General features: G+C 43.5%; 1 long non-coding RNA gene across 1 annotated transcript; it reads left to right on the forward strand.

Moving 5' to 3' along the window:
* Positions 1 to 12407: 12407 nt before the first annotated feature.
* LOC129404181 (uncharacterized) lies at positions 12408 to 21113 on the forward strand. Its single transcript, XR_008629731.1, has 2 exons — positions 12408 to 12683; positions 20477 to 21113. It is a non-coding gene; the product is annotated as an uncharacterized LOC129404181 (long non-coding RNA).
* The last annotated feature ends 396 nt before the right edge of the window (positions 21114 to 21509 follow it).

Raw genomic sequence — 21509 nt, forward strand, 5'->3', positions numbered from 1 at the left:
TTTGAGCTTCATGTCATATAATCATTGTAACTGAATATTCTGGCTCAACACTCAAGATGAGAAAGTTTCTTTCAGCTAATTTTTGGGGCCAGGAAGAGGACACAGTAGGCTGCAACACATGCTTTGCGTGCAGGAGAGCCAGGCATTGTCCCTGGCACCACGTAGTCCCCTGAGGATTCCTGGGAGCCTCTGTGCACCCCCAAAATAGTTCATGGTGATAGAAATCTCCATGTGCCAGTTGCTGCCCCAGCATAGCAGGAGACCAGTGATCTGAAAGCCGCTGGAAACTTGGCTTCTGGTCAGAGTCCTCTGGAGCAGTAAAAACCGATCCTTCCCAGTCTTAGGTATTTTTTAAAACTGGAGGGAGGGAAGGAGCAAGAAGTTGGTTCAGTGGCTTATTAAAGTACCCAGAGCAAGTGTGAGACTGTGAGCTTAAGGCCCAGTTCTCTGCATGTACTGAAGTGGTTCCTGATCAGGAAAAAACAGAGAGGGGGTTTGGAGAAGCTCAAAGGGCTGGGGGAGCATAATTTCAATGGGGGACTCTCAGTTTCTTGAGCACAGCACCAGGGGTTAACCCCTAGCACTGCAGGGTTTGGCTGCCAAACCAAGAACAGACTTGAGCTGGGAGCCATTGTGTAACCAAGGTAGTGAGGCCTTGTAGTGTAGTAAAGCCTGCAGAGCACAAACGTGTGTGTTGGCTTACTAGAACTCTACCACCAGAGGGACTAGTATATTTGGGGGGCAGAGGGGGGGCTGGGGGGAATAGGCACACCCATCAATTCTTAGGGGTTGCTCCTGGCTCTGCACTCAGGAATTACTCCCGGCAGTACTTGGGGGACCATATGGGATACCAGGGATCGAGCCCAGGTTGGCTGCTTTCAAGACAAAGGGAACATTGTACTATTGCACTGCTGTTCTGGCCCTGTGAGTGACTATTTTAAGTACATAACATATGTAAGGAAACCCAGGTTTCATTGAACATGTTCTTATGTTCCTCATTCTGCAAAATGACTTCATATTCTCCGTGTATTTCATCTGTCAGTCTGGCTTTCCACAAACCTACACAGCCAGTTTCAGAAATCCTTACCCTGGATTCATAGGAGCCTCATAGATTACTAATAGACTAGATCCTTCTCCAGCCTGTAAGAACTGGCTGCTGGTGGAGGTCCTGCCCCTGATCAGTTCCTGTACAGTTCCTTGTAAGTAGTGGTGTGACTATATTCTTTTTGTTCTAGTTGGTTTAAATTCGTCATTTGGGGGAGAGTAGGTGGTCCTTTCTTCCTTGCCCGGCCTTGCATGAAGTAGATGGGAACGCCGATACCTCATTTTCTTAAGAGTCATCAGACTTTTATTCATTGGTGAACTGGCCCTTATTAAAATTTTGATGAGCCAGACATTCAGGGAGAAGCCAAGAATCTGTCCTACGTGAAGCAAAGGAACGGGGAGTCCGTTAATAAGAATCGTGTTCAGGCAGTCTGGAAACACCAGGGAGCCCATTCACCCCACCCTGCCCCCTAAGGACGACTGCCGTGAGTTCCACCCTCAGGAAGAAGCGTCTCTGGACAGAAGTCATCTTTTGTCCACTCTGTCCCCGCCTTTTCCTATCACTTCCTCACTTTCTCCTCCACTCTGTGCCTAACATTTCTGGGACTTTTCACAAGCTGGTGGAGGTGGTGTCTCCTCTCCCTGAAATGCAGGTTGCCCATTCAGTGTTGCGTTCATTTGATAGAGACTCACTGGGGCCAATCCATGGATTCTCTGTAGCTTGCAGTCTCCTCTAGGAATACACTTCATCTCCTGTGACGTGTTGTTTTTTTTTTTTCATGCCAGGCATCAGACCCAGGACCTCATATGTGTATGGCAGCTCCATCACTCAGCTCCATTCCCCTAGCCCAATGACTTATTTTAAAGTTGGACTGGGATATTTCGGGATGTTGGACAGACAAGACCCCCTCCTCCTCCTCTTCTCCATCCTCCTCTCCCCCTCCTCCTCCTGGCTCAGGATACTCTAGAAGATGCCAGGGATCTAACCCGGGTCTACCACATGTATGGCAGACACCTTACCCTCTATACTATCACAACAGCTCCAGACAAGACTTATTAAATAGCTAAATAGGACTTTCCTCAGATGTAGCCAGCCAGCTCCAGTCTGTACTGGCAGTACACCTGGTGATCACTCCTAAACCCTGCCAGGAGTTACCCATGAGCACAGCCAAGTGTGGCCCCAAATAAAAATTTATTAGACTCTTTGTGGCAAATAGTGCTAAATCCTGGGTACCAGAGCAACAAAGTCTGACCCTTTTCTCATCCAGAATACTTGGATACCTAAACCTGGTTCAATAAGCTCTTTCCTAATCTTCCACTTCATCTCTTGCTTCCGGAGCACCTTAGCCCTTAGAAACAGATGCTGCTCTGGGTGCTTTTGCTCACATGCTCTGTCCTTTATTCACTCCCACCCCCTGCAGTGCCCATCTACTAGTAGCCTAACATTTGCCTACTGGTTTGATTTGGTTTTAGTCCAAACCTGGTGCTCAGGCTACTCTCAGCTCTGTTCTCAGAGTTCGCTCCAGGTGTTGCCTAGGACCATGTGAGGTCAGGGATTGAACACAGGCATCCCTGATGCAAAACATGCACTTCAGTCCTTTGAGCCATCTCCCCAGTCAGTCCAAGATTTGTCTCCTTTTACCTTAGATTTTTGAGGGGTTGGGGGGTTCCCAAGCAATGTATCTGGGGCCCTGGAAGACAACCTGGCTCTCTAGCTCAATGCTTCTTGGGTTCCTAGGTGCTGAGAGCTACCGGCCTCCCAGCCCTTGCTGAGGGGTGGATGTGGTGCTGAAGTTGAGTGTGGCAACTGGCGGGGTAAGGTAGAAGGTGTTGTCGGTGGAGGGGGCAGGAATATGTGCAAGGCATGCAACCCAGCCCTATCTTCCCATGGGAATATGTGCAAGGCATGCAACCCGGCTCTATCTTCCCAAGACTAGATTTCTTTAGAAAATTTCATCCATCACTGGGAACCCTCAGACTGCCCTGTGCCAATGGCATGTGGGCATAGGTACAGCATATAGATTTAGGAGGAGAGTGTGATAATATTCAGTTTTACTCTATTTTAGAGTTTTTTTTAAAAAGAGCCTAATCTTTAAACTAGTTTACATAGCAAAGTTTCTATATAGTATTATTACATATACTATATACAATCAAAAAGTTTATAAATTATCAGAGGGAAATGTTAGGTGTGGTTGTGATTTGTTCACAGCCATGCAAGTGGTAAATTGTAGGGCTTAAGCTCAGACCTAGGTCCTATGGATAACAAGATTATTGGTGAAAGAAATTTTTGAGAGTAATTTTTTATAAGAATTTAATAATCAGGAAAATTATATTTACATATTTCATTTTACTGTATTAACTATAAATAGCATCTTGACTCATTGTGAGGTTGATGCACACAGCCCTTTCTCTTCCCTCTTCTCACTTGTCTGATTACAAAGTCTAATCCTGAATTCTTTTCTGTAACAGCGGACAGTTTATTACATCTTTTTGGTTTAATAAATCAGCACTTGGTTTAAAAAAATCAGCACTTTTGTTGAAAGTAGCAAGATTATGACCATCTAAGTATTATTCACTGGAGAGCTAAGTTGATTTCCCTACCTCCCATTCTCCTCTCTCCCAACTGAAGGAACCCAGGGCCTTACTTGCTATTCTAAACTATGACCCTAGGCCTAATAGCATTCTTTTTTTTGTTTGTTTTTTTTACTGAAAGAACTTTATTTTGCCACTTAAAGAAATAGGAATCAATAATGAGCAGGAGTTGAATTCTTTAATATAATTTTTAAATATTGGTCCCAAATCATACTCTAAGGTATGAATTTGGCTGAAACAAAATAGATTGGTTCCCTACATTTCCGGGGAAAACCTATGTGTGCTTCCTAACTCTGGAACGTTCTTCCCATACATTCTTCTGCAGATCTCACATAGCGTTCTTTTAAATGGAAGTTTCTCGTTGCCCTTTTCACTGCTTGTGCTGGTTGCTTTTAGCAGAATTTCAAGTTTTTGTTTTGCTTTTGGGGGCCACTCCCAGTGAAGCTCAAGGCTTACTCCTGGCTCTGCACTCAGGTATCACTCCTGGGAGTGCTTGAGAGATCATATGAAATGCAGGGGATTGAAACCCGGTTGACCTCATACAAGGCAGACACCTCACCCACCGAACTATTTCGCTCATTCCTGCTTTTGATTATTTTGGAAGGAGCCACACCCGGCTGTGCTCAGGTATCACTCCTGGAGGCACTCCAAGAACCACATGGAGTGCTCAGGATCGAAACTGGGTCGGCTGCATGCAAGGCAAGTGCCCTTTCTGCTGTATTCTCTCCAGCCTCCCCCACTTACATTTAAAAGTTCCATCCAGTTAGATAAGTTGCTCAGCCCCCCTTTCCCTTTGTATGGCCCTTCCCTCCAGTTTACATCCCTGTTCACTGGGATGTTGTGTCCTGAGTTCCAAATCTTCCTCTTGCTTCTTTCACGTCTTCCCTCACTTCGCTGCTGTGCATTTTCAGGTCATCTGCCAAGGAGGAGGTGTGAAAGTGTTGAGTGCTTATGGATAGAGACAGCAAGTTTTACCCTCACACTGGACCAGGCTCTGGGATTCTATATTGAAAATATAGATTGAAAAATATCCCAGAGTTGTAGGTGTCATTTCACTGTTCGTAGCAGCAGTCTTTGTTAATGAGCTGTCCCATGTTCATTTGACAATCAACAAAGAATATTTACATTAATGCAGTCCATTCCCCTGCCTCCAGGCCTGGAAGTTTGTGTGTGTGTGTGTGCGCGCGCGCGCGCGTGCACCATGCACGCACACGCACATGCAATGCCAGGGATCAACCCAGGGACTTATGCAAGATGTGGACCTACCACACAGCTACACCCCTCACCCTAAGCTCTTAATATTTCTTTATCTTTGATGTATTCCAATTTCCTAAATTATTCAATGGAATAATTTGATCTAGTGACTGAGGTCCTTCAACTGGAAATTTTTCTTGTTACTTATATAACACCCCCCCTTTTTTTTTCTTTATTTGATTCATTTGACTCATTTCTGGAATCCAGTCAATCAAATATTGGCTCTTCTGAATTGACCCTCTGCTTTCTCTGTCATTTCCTCTGTTCTGTGATACTTCATGAGAGATTGAGTAGATTATTTTTCAACCTTTCTAGTGAAATTTCCCCCTTTCCTTTTGCTGTTTCCATGACTGGAGGCCACCTACTTTAGTTGTATTACTAGCACGGCCTTACACATACCTTGTTGTGACTGGGGATCTCAGTGGCAACAGCAGTGATTGCACTTCTGGGATCCAAGTAGCACCTGCACAGACACATTCTGACATCAAGCCTTATCCTGGGTTCCGGAATATTGTTATTTTGACTGTAATTTGTGCTTTTTTTTAATAGCATACTATGCTGATTTTAAAGTTATATCTTGGATAGCTGTATCCTAATTAAAGGATTTTCTTAATTCTGTTACCAGCTGAATCACCTCATTCTTTTGTGGCCCTGTGACTTTTTTTTCTCCAGTATTTCTGCTTTTATTAGAAATTTCCTTCAAATGTGTTGTTTTTACTGATGGTAACACACCTGTGTATTCAAAATCTAGTTGAGACTCTGTAGGAGGTAGTTTACTCAGTAAAAGGCTTTTCTGTAGAACAGTTATTGGGGAGCAAGTTTTTTTATTGTTTTTCTCTTAATATGGGAATGCAGAAATATTTTGTCTTCAGCTCTTAATTCTATAGCAAAAAAATTTTTTTTTCTTGTCTTAGGATCTGAATGCTGGAAGCGCTACTCTAGCACGGTGACAGAAGACTCTGGTCCCACTTTTTCCCAACCCTTATCATGCCTGGGTTTCAGAGTCCACTGTGGTGGGGTTCAGTGGCCATTTCATCTGTTTCATTGCCCTCAGCAAATGCTCTAAGCTATTACTCTCTCCACCCAGCTTTCTCAGTTACCTATTCATTTTCCACTCAATGCTTATTCTATTCATCCCAGTCATTGTTATTTATACCCTTTAAAACATGTCCAGTTTAGGGAGAATAAACCACCTTTCAAAGGAATGTTGGTATACTTAGATACAGTATTGCCAGTTTTAGAAGATGATTAAAAATGAATATCTTGACAATGATTTATATACTAGTTAATACTGTTTCATAAATTGCTGGACACAGCTCAGGTGACTAACACTAGAGGAACAATTAAAATGCAGCATAATGGAATATGCTGCAGGCATGAAAAATAACTCAGAGGATACTGAGGGATGTGAAAATGTTCAGAATATTTCATGAAAAATGCAAAATACCACATGGTGAGAATAGGACTCAGTTTTCTAAAATGCACAGACAGTGGACAGAGGAATAGTAAAGCAGGTAGGACATTTGCCTTTCTTGCAGCTGACCCAGGTTCAATCCCCTTCACTGCGCATGGCCCTCTGAACTCCATTAGGAGTGATTTCGGAGTGCAGAGGTGGAAGTAAGACCTGAATACAGCTGGGTGTAGCCAAAAACCCAAAATTTAAAATGAAATGCACATGCATAGGAGAATGGAAGAAAAGAAATGCATCCGGGTTAATTAACAGTGCTTAAGTTTTCTTCATTATCTACATTTTTGGCAATGGTTCCAAATTCCTCTTGTGATCCGAAAGAGAAGTTAATAAAAGAGAAGGTTCACGTCTTGTCCAGTAATGCTAAGATGTTCTTTTGAGTTGTGGGATGGGCAATGGGGAGCAACAGAATAAGGTCTAGGGAATAAAGTGCCCAGTTAACCAATGGCTTAATGCAGAGTGAAAGAATTCAGGACATGGATGCCCACTTGTGGTGATATGCCATTGAGTCTGAATGTGGAGGCAGGGCTGGTCAAGGGAGAAAGGGATTCTGAAGACCACACAGGCTGCTTTTGTCAAAGGCCAAAAAAGACTTGGGGGGTCTGACACTATGGCAGGAAGCCAGGGAGAAGAAACAGATACACTTGTTTGGGAGAGAGAATGAGCAGGCCTTGAAGGTTATGAAGGATCGTGCAGAAAACTTGCAAGCCAGAAACCTGAACCTCCACTAGTGTGACAAGACCTGTGACAAGTGGGCCTGACCAGGTAGATCTTAGGGGCTCTGCTTTCCTTGTTACCTCTCTGGAAGCCCACGCTCTGCAGGCTACCTGGCTATTCAGATCTCCTCAGTGCCTTTGATAGGGCAACAGCAGGGCTGAAATCACCTTCTCATTAATTCAGGGGTTCCTGTGTCCAAGATGTCCAGGAGTAGTTCCTTAATCCTCACTTTAGAAAGAAAGTTCCTTACATTTCCCCAATTTCTTTACTTGGGGGTGCCATATCTGGTGTGCTAGGGGTTTCTCCCAGCTTTGTGCTCAGAGAACCTTGTGGTGCTGGGGAATCAGACTCGGGCCTCTTGCATGCAAAGTGTGTACTCAGCTGTTTCAGCTATCTTCAATCCAGTTTTCCCATTTTCAAGGCCAACAGTCAGAGGATTATAATAACTCTGAGAGACCAGAGCCTGTGACCCTTTCTGCCAAGCTGCTTTCTTGGTGTGCCTTCAGAGACCCCCTGCCTCTTTGAATAATTACTTTTAAGTTTAAGGAGTAAGGCTGGGTTATAGGACTGGAGTATAAGTTTGAATGTGAGAGCCCTAGGTTACGGCCCCTGGTACTGCATGGCCCCTCAACACTGCTGGGGATGGCTCCTGAACACCACTGGTTGTTGACACCCCTTCCCATCCAAGTGGAAAGAACAATCAGTGTAGTAAAAGGTGTAGTGTGTAGGGTTGCTCTTCAAGCTCGTGTTTTCTCTTGTACCCTATCTTGCTTGCTTTTCTTTTTTCCACTCTGGAGATGCCTGTGTTCTCTCTTGGGCACATATTTCCCCCTTTTCTCTCCTCTAACATTTTTATAAGCAAATTTTGTTCAATAAAAATTAACTTGCTTCACTAATTAAATATATACTCATATATATTTATATATACAGTGGAACAAAAGCATACAATGTCAGGTAAGGCTCTCCCAGCCCAGAGAGGAGGAGTAGTCCCCTACAAAAAAAACTTTGTGAATTTCCTGAAGCCCTTTTTCAGGAACATCCATGCATAGGCATATAATATTACATAATCCTCTTCCAAAAGCAAAACTTAGAAAATTCAATATACATCTTGCTTGTTCACCTTACAGTGACTTGATGGTCCTATGTCAGCCTATAAGATCTACCTTATTCTTTTTTTGTTTTCCACAAATGTCTAATTTCCCACTATTTGGATGCCCCTGCAGTCCATGCAGCTCCCAAAGTGTCCTGCTGGTGTGCGTGTCGGTTCTTTTCCATCTGAACCCCTTTGCAGATAGTGCCACAACTGACTGTTCTGCTGACCATCCTTGAACCTTTGAAGTGACCGTGCTAAAGCAAAGGAGAGGTGCAGTTGATGTGCTGATAGAAATTGCCGATGTAGCATGTATGAAAATGACCCCCTGGCCTGAATTCTATAAAATATAGTTTTGGCTTTTCTGATCTGTATATGAAAGCCATTCTCATTTTGTGTTCAGTGTTCAGTTATGAGTGAAACTGGAAACTGCTTGGTCTTTAAAAGCCATGTGTATTTCTTTCCTTTTTCTTGCTAATTGCTTGTTCCTGTTCTTCAGCAGTTTTTCTGTTGGGTTGTTGGTCCTTTTAAAATTGATTTGTACAAACTTTGTAGTAAAGAAAACTACACTTCTTACCTGCATATAGTTTTCAAATACCCCAGTTTATGGTTTTTGCTGTTACTGGTAATTCAGGATTGAAAGCCAAATCAGACTTTTTCCCGTTTGAAGATTTCCCCCCATAATTTCGTTTGGACCTCTGTGATAGATGCATTGAAAATTCACTTTGAAGCAGAAACCAAGCTGAACCCCTCTGACCTTGACACCTGTCCCCTTTCCTTCCTGGTCAGGTAGGAGGAACCACAAAGATGAAAATACCTCCAGGCTGCCTAAATGACTGGGCCTGCAAGCGGAGGGAATCTGGAGAGGGATCTGTGAGACCAAGGTGCACCAGGAAAGGTTCGGTTGGGGTGATGGGGAAGGAGCAGCCCTCGCCAGAGTGTGGGCTGGGGTGGGGGCTTCCTCAGAGACCCTGGGTTCCAAAATGGCCTCGTCCTAGCGAGGGGGGATGGGCCGAAATGGACTGAGCAACTCAAACGTGACTCACGGCAGGGAAGGGGATGTTGTAGGATGAGCTACCCCTGGCCAGATATATCCCTCCTCCGGGGTCAGCTTCCCTCCCTGGCCGGCCCTGTTAACATAGAAAAAGCTGTCCTGTGAGTCGGAGCTATATTATACCTGGGGTGGGGCGATTGCCTTGTTCGCAGTTGACCCAGGTTTGATCCTCATCATCTTATATAGTCCTCCACCCTGCTCCCAGCTCTGCCATGAATGAGCACTGAGCCAGGAGTAAGTCCTGAGCACCGCCAATCTCTCCCCAAAACAAGCAAGCAAGCAAACAAACAAACAAAAAACTGGCCTGTAAAGCACTGACTAGTGGGGAGGAAGGCACAGGTCAGATAAAAAGCAAGCCTTACTTGAGTCAACTCTTCTCAGTTAACTAGGGGTTAGGGGTTGTAGCTCCCCCTGGAAATGCTATTCCTTAGGGTCTGCAGGGGGTCATTCCCTGAGCTGGGCCTGAACCTCAGGTTGTCATGTGAGATTTACACCCAACCATTACCACTCCTGTTATTACACAATTGGGGCGTCTTAAGCAGAGCCCTTGACTGCGAGGGCACATTTTGGTGTGGAAAAACCTCTTCCTGGATGAAGGGTCAACTGCCAGGTGAGAAAAGGCACTTTATTAGGAGGACACTGACATCTCTGCAAACTAGCCCTCACACGGTTTTACCTACGAACTGGAGCTGAAGATACAGAAGCAGATAGGCACAGTATTAACTCCCAGAGCCTGGGAAAACAGGTTTTGCATGTTTTTCTAGAACAATTTCAGGTCCCAAATGGTGGAATCTGTTTAATGTGCTGAGCAAGGAGCTGAGGGGTCTATGCTGGCCTGAAAGCAGTCCCCGCTTCAGGGGATGAGGTCTGTACTGAGACTGTGTAAATTGTGGGCCTAGTTGCACTTGAACTTACTTCTGGAATTCATGAAATTGATAGGTTCTGGTTGGGCTTCTGAGGCAGTGTAACATGTTTATTTTAAAAAAGAAAAAGGTAGGTGTGGGGGTGGGGAAGGAGAGTAGTGGTAGTTGGGCCACACAGCTGTGCACAGGTCTTGCTCCTGGCTCTGTGCTCATTTGTGGTGGGGTAAGGGGTACCACAAAGATTGCCAGGAACTCAAGCATACTACCCACTGTACTATCCTTATGGCACTGCATCTCCTTTTCATGTGGCCCAGGCATTCTCATTCTCTGGTCTCATCTTTTCTCCATCTCTTCCTTTCTTGTAATTGGGTGAATGTTTTCCAGAATTGTGCACATTCGACTGTTGATCCACATTCCCAGACCCCTTCAAAAATATTCTTCCTGTAGTTATACAGACTATTACTAAGGCCAAATCCGTTGTCACCTCAAATATGGTACTGATTTCTAGAATAACAGAACTTTGTCTTAATATGTGTCAATCAAGAAATTGGGAAAACTACTTAAGATTATTCACCTTGTTTATTTGCTAATAGTTTTCTAAGTTTTTGTTTTTTGAACATATCCAGCTGTGCTCCTGGGACCATATGGGATGCAGATCTGGGTCTGCTGCATGCAAAACAAACATCTTACCCATTGTACTATTCCTCTAGTCCCTGCTAATAATTTTTTAAAGTTAAGATATGGCACATATCTTAAAATGTAGAAGCCAGTGTCTTTTATGATTTGGGTCCCACTCCAGGCTGTTTTCTGTGCTTCCTTCTGGAATTCATGCTCAGGGATCACACCTGGTGGTGCTCAGAAGACCTGGGTTGGTCACATAAGGCAAGTGCCTTGCCACTTATTGGTATCTACCACAAAAATTATTTTGAGAACTATGTTGATCAAACAGCCAAGATACAAAAATAATCCAAATGTCCAGCTATGGATTAATAGATGAGGAAATTGTATATATATGCAGTGGAACACTATTCAACTCTATCAAATAATGCAATTCTTATATAACCATGCCATTATAATTCATGAAATTTGCCTGACATGGATGGAAGTAGAGGTTATGCTGGGTACAGAAGGAAAGGGATAGGTACAGAATATTGTGGAGCATGGTGACAGACAGTGGTGCAGATAAGACCCATCCTTGCAAAGCCTCACAAGAGGGAGTATCTGGGCAAAGTTGGCAAGAATAGGGCATCAGCCAGCATCAGGTATTCGGACTTCAGCCTCACTCAACCTCCTGGTCACCTGAATCCAAGACACAGAAACTGTCACATATGTTTAGCAAGTCATCCTAACTGCAGCATTTAGCCTAGATTTGGATTGGATCAGGGCAAAGCAGAGTTGAAGAGGTGATAGGTCAATAATGCTAAACTTTCTGTGATTGGACCATCCTTTTAAGCCGAGACCCCCTATAAAATGTGTGTATTTGGCAATGAAGTGAACAGCCATCAGCTGCTCCCAGAGGGCGTTCCTCTCCCGCCCACCATCCTTCACCTACGCCTGCCCAGACCAGTACACAATGTGACCAGGCATGCTGGGGGAAAACTTCCCCAACAGATATCTCACATATGGCACTTAAAAATACACAAGTTTGGGGCTGGAGTGATAGCACAGCGGGTAGGGCGTTTGCCTTGCACGCAGCCGACCCGGGTTCGAATCCCAGCATCCCATATGGTTCCCTGAGCACTGCCAGGAGTAATTCATGAGTGCAGAGCCAGGAGTAGCCCCTGTGCATCGCCGGGTGTGACCCAAAAAGCAAAAAAAAAAAAAAAATACACAAGTTAGCAACAAAGGTCCAGAGGCAACAAAAGAAGAGCACTGATCTACAGAAATTAGCTATTTTTGCGGGTGGGGGGCGGCAGGGGAACTGCCTACAGTGGTCATGAGTAGGGTATTGGAAACCAGTAACAATGTTGAGAACTGTAGACATAATACAGAATTCTTTCTTGCATTACATATGGTGACCCACGTTTGAGCCCCGCCATTAGTGATCTTTGAGCATAGAACCAGGGATAAGAACTGAGCACCACTGAGTGGGTCCCTCCACTGGGGGGTGGGGGAAGAGGGAAATCACAGAATCTTGATCAATTTTAAAAAATGTAATTTCCAGGACATGATAGCCACGTGGAAGAGATGCGTATACCTGAAAAAAAAGTTTTGACAAGGAGCAAAGGGGCTTCTTAATCAGGTGCTATTGTAACAAGCTGAGATTTGCCCCTTTTGGAGCACTCTGCTGCCTTAACGCCGCGTTTGGCTGAGCTATGCGGAAGGCACAGTATTTGGTAGTGTAGACGTCGATTTCCCTAGCCCACCTGAGTTTGGAGGAAAACCCTGCCCGAACCACCTACCCGAAGACTCCAACTGACAATCCCTACAACCTCCTTGAGGAGCCATTGGCGGAAGAGCAACGAGGGGGCGTGGCCTGCAGTGACGCATTTCCTGCTGCGCCACTGCGCTTCCGGCGCCTCGACCCTTGCCGCGCTCCTAGGTCTGTCTCCCTGCGCGTCCGGGACCGGCTGTAGTCTCCCGGCCGCCCCGAATGCCACGGTGAGCGGGCGGGGTGCCAGGAAGGAGAGGGACAGGCTGCGTGCGGGGGCGCCCGGGCTCGCGGGGCACAGCCCAGGCTATCCCCGTGCGATCGCTGCCTGCGCGGGCTTCCCGGAGCCTCTCGGCGCGGCGCTCACTCCGCGGGCCCGGCTGGAGCCCTGCACTGCTGGCAGAGAAAGGGAGAGGGAGTCAGGGAGCGTTGGGATCCGGGTTCGGAGATGCAGCCAAGGGGCACAGTGTGCTAGGTCTGGGTGCCAGCTTAACCCTTCTCCCCTATTCTTGCATCCTAGAAGGTTTTTAGAGTTTTTTTTTTTGGGGGGGGGGTGGAGGTGGAGGGGCACATCCAGCCGTCCTTAGCATTTACTGTTTGTTCTGTGCCCAAGCATGACGCTGAGGGCTTGGAGACCAAATGTGGTTATTTGGTCAGTGATTCGAGTCTGGGTCAGCCGTGTGTGCAAGGCAACCGCATTCCTCGCTCTGCTATTGCTTGGGCCCAACGCCTAGAAGGTTTTCAAGAAACGGACTGTCTTAAGAGATGCCAAGTACTACGATCCTCCTGTTGTGGGGAGCCTCGAGACCTGGGTTATAGTATGATTTGGAGGACGCGGAGGGCTGGGTGGATTACTCCCGGGGCTGCTTGGGTTACCCCTAGTTCTGCACTCAGGAATCACACCTGGCTGTGCTCAGGGGACCAGTTGGGATGCTGGGTGTTGAACCCGGCAAACACCCAACCCGCTCTACTATTTCTCTGACTCATAGGTTATAATTTCTGAAACTGTAATTTGTCACTTTAAAAAAAAAATCTGGGGCTGGAGCGGTTAGCACAGTGGGTAGGGCGTTTGCCTTGCACGCCACCAACCGGGGTCCATCCCCGACATCCTATATGGTCCCCCTATCACCACTGGGAGTAATTCCTGCAGAACCAGGAGTAACCCCTGAGCATAGCCGAGTGTGACAAAAAATGAACATAAACTAATTAAAAATTTAAAAAAGGTCTATTTTACCCTGCCTGTACTTCTGTCTGATGCTCATCTGACAGTATGCTTGTGGTATCTCTTACGGAAACCATGTCTTCCAACAAAATTTTACTGTTACCAAATAATAAAAATTTTGAGGGTGAAGCCACAGCTTGCGTTCAGTTGGAGCCTGTTATTGGCAGATATTGCTAGCATAGCACTGCAATATACATGAAAGGAGATTGGGTGGTTTTGAGGAGGAAGAAGGGGGAGGTAAGTCCTCCCAGCAGTGCTGGTCTGATTTTAGTGGTCACTCCCTGCAGTGCTGACTCCATAGGTCAGTGCTCTACCCAGAGGTGCAGTGCAACTTGGCTCAGTAGTGTGGCAGGGGGTGGGATTGGGTGCATTAGGACTTCACCTGGCTACATAAGGGGTACAGCACTTTGCGCTATTGATGCCAGAGGGTATATTTTAAGACCATTTTGATGTGCATTTATGTAGCACTTCTGTGTACCACCACGTAACACTGCTGGAAGAAAATACATTAATTTCATCTTCGCAACAGCACAGCAGTAGTATTTTTTTAAATTTGGGGACCACACCCTGCAGTATTTGTGGCTTACTCCTGGCTCTGTGCTCATGGATCATTCCTAGCTCCAGTGACCTTTATCAGGTATCTGATACTGAACTGGATCTTCAACATGCAAGGCAAGCACCTTACCCACTATATCGATCCAGCCTTTCCTGTGTTTTTTTTTTTTAATGAAGAAATTGACATACAGAGAATAAATCAGTTGTCCCCGTACAAACTTCTACTAAGAGACACAAGACTGCTGAAGAGAAAATTTCAATGTGCTGCCAAATGAATTGTTACTTTGAGAAAAGGAAGAAGTTCAAGAGGTACTTCATGGAGAAGTACATTTAAGTGTGGTCTTATCTAAAGAATTGTGACTTTGAAATCTTTTTTTTGTGTGTGTGGTGGGAGGGCATACATAACTGCTCTCAGGAATTACTCCTGGTGGTGCTCTGGGGGCCATATAGGATGCCAGGATTTAGCCAGGTTGGCCAGGTGCAAGGCAAATGCCTTCCTATAAACTCTGCCCCATGACTTTGGAATTTGTTTGTTTTTTAAACTACCAGACTTGTCCAGGATCCTTCAGGTATTTGTTGAGGGACAAAGAGGTAGCAACGAGGACAAGAAAACAAGGCTTGAAGAAGACTGCTTTTCATTAATTTTAGTAGGATCATACATGAAAGTCTTTTATACGAATAGACAAAAAAGAGTCTCTCTTATCTTTCCTAATACCAACTTCCTCCAAATTTGGATTAAGACAAAACGTCTTCAGGTGTTCAAGTTAGTCAGTAATCAGATTATTCCGCACAAGGTGCTTGTGAAAAGTACTTGTACCTTATCTTTTGGGCAATTTACAAGCAAAGTTCAAAAATTGTGGCCCATGGATCAAACTTAATGCAGCAATGTTTTTTAAAGACAGTGTCTTAAAAAAACATTTAAAAAACCATGCTCATTTTCTTGCTTATTATTTAGTTCTACTTTTCAACTAAAAAGGCCAAATTGAGTTGAATAGTTGCAGCAGAGACCAGCATGCCTTAGCTCACAAAGACTGAACTACTTGCTTTCAGACAAAGTTAATTTGGCAGAAACTGCTGACGGCTTGGGTGCAAGATGAATGGTGAATAGATCTCATCAAGGTGTCATTTATCATCCATGTGTTTTAGAATCCAACACAGTAACACCTGTATCTTAAGTACCTGCCATGTGGCCAATTTCTCCGCAAATGCTTTAGACGAATACATTAAGTCTAGGACTTAAACTTTTTCCACTTGCAACCTCTTTCCACCAGGAAATTATTATGCAAACTCAGTATGTAAAATGAGTATGCAAATAAAACATTTACTGATAATCATAAATTTATTTTAAAGCATTTTAAATACTGAAACTGGAGAGATAATGCAGTGGATATGTGCTTGCCTTGCATCCAACTGACCTGGATTCCATCCCCAGCATCCCAGGTGGTTCCCTGAGCACCAAAGGAAATAATTCATGAGTGGAAAGCCAGGAGTAACCCGGAGAATTTACAAATATGCCTCCTCCCCACCAAAAAAAAAAAAAAAGATCATCCCAAACCCGCGCCATTTCTGTTTTGCTATACGATATGAGATTGCAGACCACAGCACTAGAATTTGGGATGTAGTTAAGGGTTCACAGAAAGTTAGGGCTGCAAGGACTCAGTGTCTGTCAGATTTTTCAGTAGTCTTATGGATGCCCACACACGTGAGCAATGTTATTCCAATCCAAGCCACATTCATCTTATTTTGATTAGGAGGCCAATACCAAATCTATTCCATTGGGTCTTTTATTTTTTTCTTTCTGGTTTTAGTGCTACAACTTTAAGGAAGATTTGTAATTTAAAAAAATTTAGGCGCTGGAGCAATAGCAAAGTGGGTAAGGTGTTTGCTTTGCACGCTGGCCAACCCGGGTTCGATTCCCAGCATCCCATAGGGTCACCCGAACGCTGCCAGGAGTGATTCTTGAGTGCAGAGCCAGGAGTAACCCCTGAGCATCGCCAGGTGTGACCCAAAAAAACAAAAAAGAAATTAAAAAAAAGTTTTTTTTGGTCTCACCCAGCACTACCCAGGGTTTACTCTTGTCTTTACACTCAGGGATCACTACTGACAGGACTTAAGGGACCATCTGAGGTGCAGAGTTTTGTACCTGAGTCAATTGTTTACAAGGGGTCAACTGTGCAAGAAAACTGCTTATGCTTTGCTATCTTGCCAAACTTAGAGCTGTCATTTTTTAAATAACATTTTCTGACTATAAAATTATACATTTAGAGAAATTAAATATATTTATAGTATACAAAGTAAAATTGTTAAATGATATAGAAGTCAGTCTGCAATTAATTGGTAGTATGTTTTCTTGGGTGTGTTTAATATATGTAAGAATTAAAAATAATTATTGGGCTGGAGTGATAATAGAGAAGTTAAGATACTTACCTTTCAGCAATTGACTTGGATTTGATATCCGGCACTCCATATGGTCTCCTGAGCCTGCCAGGAATGATTCCTGAGAGCTGGCCAGGAGTAAGTCATGACCACAGCTGGGTGTGAAAAAAAGAATTCCTGTTTATTGAATACCTGCTAGTGACTGGTATGTCCATGATTTTCTATTCAGTGTTTAATAGTCTTAATAAACATTTAGATTTAAATTTTTTGAAAATTGAGGGAAGTATAGTAAATAGACAAAACTTGTGAAATAGAGATCATATTACCACAGGGAGATTAATTTTTTTAAATTTTCCATGTGTATATTTTAAATTAGTGCATATTTAAACAAATCAGTAGATTTTAGGATGTGGTTAAAAATTTAATATTCTGACTTTTTAATTTATAGATACATTAGACGTTTTCAACTTAGTCAGATGTTTCAATTTTTGGTTGGGCATATAGGGGCCACACCCAGCTGTGCTCAGGGATTACTCCTGGCTCTGTCCTCAGCACCATTCCTGGTGGGGTTTAGGCAATGAAATGTGGTGCCAGGATCCAACGCAGGTCAGCTGCTAACAAGACAAGTGCCTTGACCCCTGTGCTACCCACGGCCCCAGATGTTTTCATTTTCACTTATCTTAGTATCTATACAGTTTTCAAAAAGTGAGGGTGCCATAATTTGCTAAACATGTTGCTCATTTGTAGAAAAATAGTGTTTTCTAGATGAATTTGGGAGTTTTTTTTTACAAGTTAGAAAATTGGAGTGGTTTTTTTTGGGGGGAAGACAAGGTTGTTGGTCCACACTGCCCATTGCTCAGAAGGGACTTTTTGGTTTGCACAGGGAAGTGTATGTGGTGCTATGGATTGAGTGGGTGCTGGACTCTGCCTTTACCCTGATTCTTACTGTCTGGCCCAAAACTTTCAATTTTTTGTTTTTTGACCACACCTGGTGATGCTCAGGAATTAATTTTGGCTCTGCACTTAGGAATTACTCCAGGAGGCGCTGTGGGAATCATATGGGATGCCAGGGGTCGAACCTGGGTCAACTGTGTGCAAGGAAAGAGCCCTATCTGCTGTACTCTTTCTCCAGGCCTAATAATTTGGGTTTTTTTTTTTTATGTTCTATATGGGAAGATACTTTTATGTAATAGTAAAATTACAGATCAAAGTCTACTGTTATTATGACAAATTGATGGCCCTTTTAGTATTTTCTGAGATACACTGCAGGTGTAAAATATACATAATGAATGTTCTGGGGGTTGGTTTTTTTAAAATTTTGTTTTGAGGCTACACCTGGTGGTGCTCAGCATTTACTACTGGCTCTGTGTTCAGATGGCTTAGGAGAACAGCTGTGGTGCAGGGATGAAACCTAGCTGTGTGCAAGGCAAGCACTCTTTGCACTATACTATCTCTGGTTCCTTGCATGTTTCTTTTAACTCTTTCATCCATTTATATGTATTTTGATTTTTATGGTATTAGTTTGGACCCTCTTTTTACAGGTAATTCAGTAGTATCTCAAACATGATATATGGATAATCAGTTTATTTTTATGATTTTTATTATGTTTTAAATTCATACTAATCAGATAGCAACAGTAGGAACATCTGGCTCTTGAGCCATAAAAAGCTTGAAAAACATATTACCTGTCCCTCATACATGATGGAATAGACATGTATGTTTGTTCATGTAGGTCTTGTCAGCTGTCCACACTCCTATGTTTCTATTGTGTGCCATGAGAATGATGTTAAAAATATCACTCTATCCTGGGGCTGGAGCAATAGCACAGTGGGAGTGCATTTGCCTTGCACGCGGCCGGCCCGGGTTCAATTCCCAGCATCCCATATGGTCCCCTGAGCACCGCCAGGGGTAATTCCTGAGTGCAGAGCCAGGAGTAACCCCTGGGCATTGCCGGGTGTGACCCAAAAAGCAAAAAAAAAAGTCCCTATATCCTTTGGCAGAAATATTTCCCCACCCTATAATAAGGAGTTTGATATTTTTAAGATAAAAGGCAGAGTTAAATTATCATTTAAATGTGTAAACTTAGGGACTGGAGCTATAGTACAGCAGGAACAACGCTTCTATTGCACACAGTGAACCTGCATTCAATCCCTGGCTTCGAACCCCACCAGGAATGATCTTTGCGTGCAGAGGCAGGAGTAATACCTGAGCATTGCCTGTGGCCCCAAAACCTAAAAATAAATGTGTAAACTCAGTGTTGAGGTTTTCCTGGATGTACTCAAAGTTCCTTTCATTATTTTAGCTGTTAATCTCAGGATTTCAACTATTCCCTGTCAAATATCTTTTTAATCTTTTCAACCCATACCTCTCTTTTCTATTACAGAAATTTGTGCTGACCTCATATTTGTGTATACAAACTAAAGATGTCTTCCCCCCCCCCAACACACACACATCAGGTTTCCCATTCTCAGCAAAGTTTCGTCATCACTCAGTCCCCAAAGTGGCAAATTATCCTTAACTTCTTTCTCTTCCTCCCACCTCTCAGGTGTTCACCCAGTCCTGGTGATGATGTCTCTTGGCTTAATTACAGGACTGCTTAAGCAACTGTCCAGGGGTCTGCTAGCTTTTAACCTTGCCTCCTTCCTTACACATATATTTTTTGTGCACTTTTTTAGTAGCAAAAATATGTTTTGTCTTTATTTCAGACAGCATATTTAATCATATCGGGGTTCTTTTCAGACTTTTCAAATCCCTTGATGGTTTCCTGCTAACTTGAAGATAAAGTTCTTAAATTTGTTTCGAAGTGTCTTTTGACCTGTTCTTGGTACAGGCTTTATGTCATATATTATTTTTATTTGCTTTTTGGGTCACACCTGGTGATGCTCAGGGGTTACTCCTGGCTCTGCTCTCAGGAATTACTCCTGGCGGTGCTCAGGGGACCATATGGGATGCTGGGAATAGAACCTGGGTCGGCCGAGTGCAAAGCGAACGCCCTGCCCACTGTACTATCACTCCAGCCCCTCTTTATGTCATATATTTGATGCTTAATAATTTGGCTTATTGAATCTCTTATTCTTAAAAGCTACTTGATTCCTTTTGCATAGTGTTTTATCTCTCTGGTGTATTCCTTTCTTACACCCACATTCTATTACTCTTATTCAAGGATTTCCCAGACTAGATTAAATTCCTCCTACTAGTTATTCCACAGTACCTTTCTATTTTATATAGTTTCCATTTTTTGTAACTTTTCATTCCTGCAGCAGTTTATCTAAGTTCTGGGATGTATGTATGTATGTATGACTTTTAGTATGTATAGTACTAAAGTATGTATGACTTTTCCTGTACTGTTGAGTAATAATCATACACAAGCTCCACTCTGAATTTGCTTATGATGTTCTCCTTTATGCCTTTCCTATAGAAGAGATGGAGAAATTTTCAGATAAGGACCCCTTAATTCTTAAAATATCAGCACATTTAGTTTTCGAGGAGGAATATTGCAGGAACTTAAATATCAAAGTTGCTTATCATAATTTCTTTATATGGTGATAATGGTCGTAATACCAAGCTTTGGTGTCCCACTTGCACTTACTGTGATCCTGACAGTTCTGCCTTTTGAGCCTCGCTGCACTGCTCTCCATGATACCTCGCATTAGGAGCAATTTATTATTGTACCACAGTCATATTTAATCACCCCAAAAAAGGAGTGTGGCTCCCTAGCAAGGACCACAACAAATCAAAAACAGTATAGAGGAACCTTCATGAGAAGCTCTGGACTACTCTATCGTGCACTTCAGGAGACTGCTGTTCTTACATGCATTTTGATTACTGAAAACCTGCATAAGAGATACTCACATTGATTGTTTCTTTCAGGTTTGGTGAACAATCCTGCCCCAGAGCATAATGTACCTGAAATCAGTTCACTAGAAATAGTTTCAGCAAAACCTCTGAGAAGATGAATACCAGTATTCTGTATTTGAAGAAAAACACTTCTGTTTAAGAATTAGGGAAACTGTTCTGGACATCTTTCTGGTTCATGTATTTTCCAGCAAGGATGTTTTAGAGAATGAATTTCATTTGCAAAGGAACAGCTCCTACAAGGATTTGCCAAGAGTTTATTTTTTGACTTCAAGCTTAGTTACATGTCTCAGGCTTTCTACAGGAGATAATATACATCATGACAAGTGGCATAAATATGAACAACATTTCAGACCAACTTAAATGTCCAAATCCTTATAGAAAAAGAACTTGGAAGTGTATTGAATGTGGAAAACAACTCAAGTCCTCACTTTCTCTTGCCCAACATCAGAGGATTCATTCTGGAGAGAGACCCTATAACTGTAAAAAACTAAAGCATGCCAAGGGGCGTGTGCACTCATGGGCTCTCCGGGTGGCTCTGTCTCACCGCTTGTGTATAGTGCTCTGGAACCTCTGTGTATGGGCTGGATCGGGAAGGCTGTTGGCCAAGGACAGAGGAAGGAAGAATGAGGACTGAGTTGGTTGCTGATTAGTTACCGTTTATTCAATCTTCCATCTTTCTTATCTCGCGCACTCCCAGCTCCGTCCTCTCTATGGATCTACTGCAGCCTTGACTCTCATCTCTCTCCTCCCTTTTTCCTCTCTCGCCCTTGCCCCTAGGTTACACACCGCCAGGTAGCAAAATCAACATAAGAAAGCCCTTCCTGAGGGCTGTCTGGTTCAAAGGGAACACAACCTAGGGGCATTCCAAAGCCCTTCCTGACTGCCAGTAGGCAAAATACTCTTAAGGGTTTTTTCTCCTCTCATTATTCCAAACACTCATTAACATCTTAATACTAGTTATTTTTGTATGAACATAGCAAGAGATACATTGAGGCTTGCAAGGCAGCTCTCCTGGCAACATCTTGCCACAGACTCAGACTACAGC

This window comes from Sorex araneus, chromosome 4, assembly GCF_027595985.1.
Source record: "Sorex araneus isolate mSorAra2 chromosome 4, mSorAra2.pri, whole genome shotgun sequence".
NCBI classification, from domain to species: domain Eukaryota; kingdom Metazoa; phylum Chordata; class Mammalia; order Eulipotyphla; family Soricidae; genus Sorex; species Sorex araneus.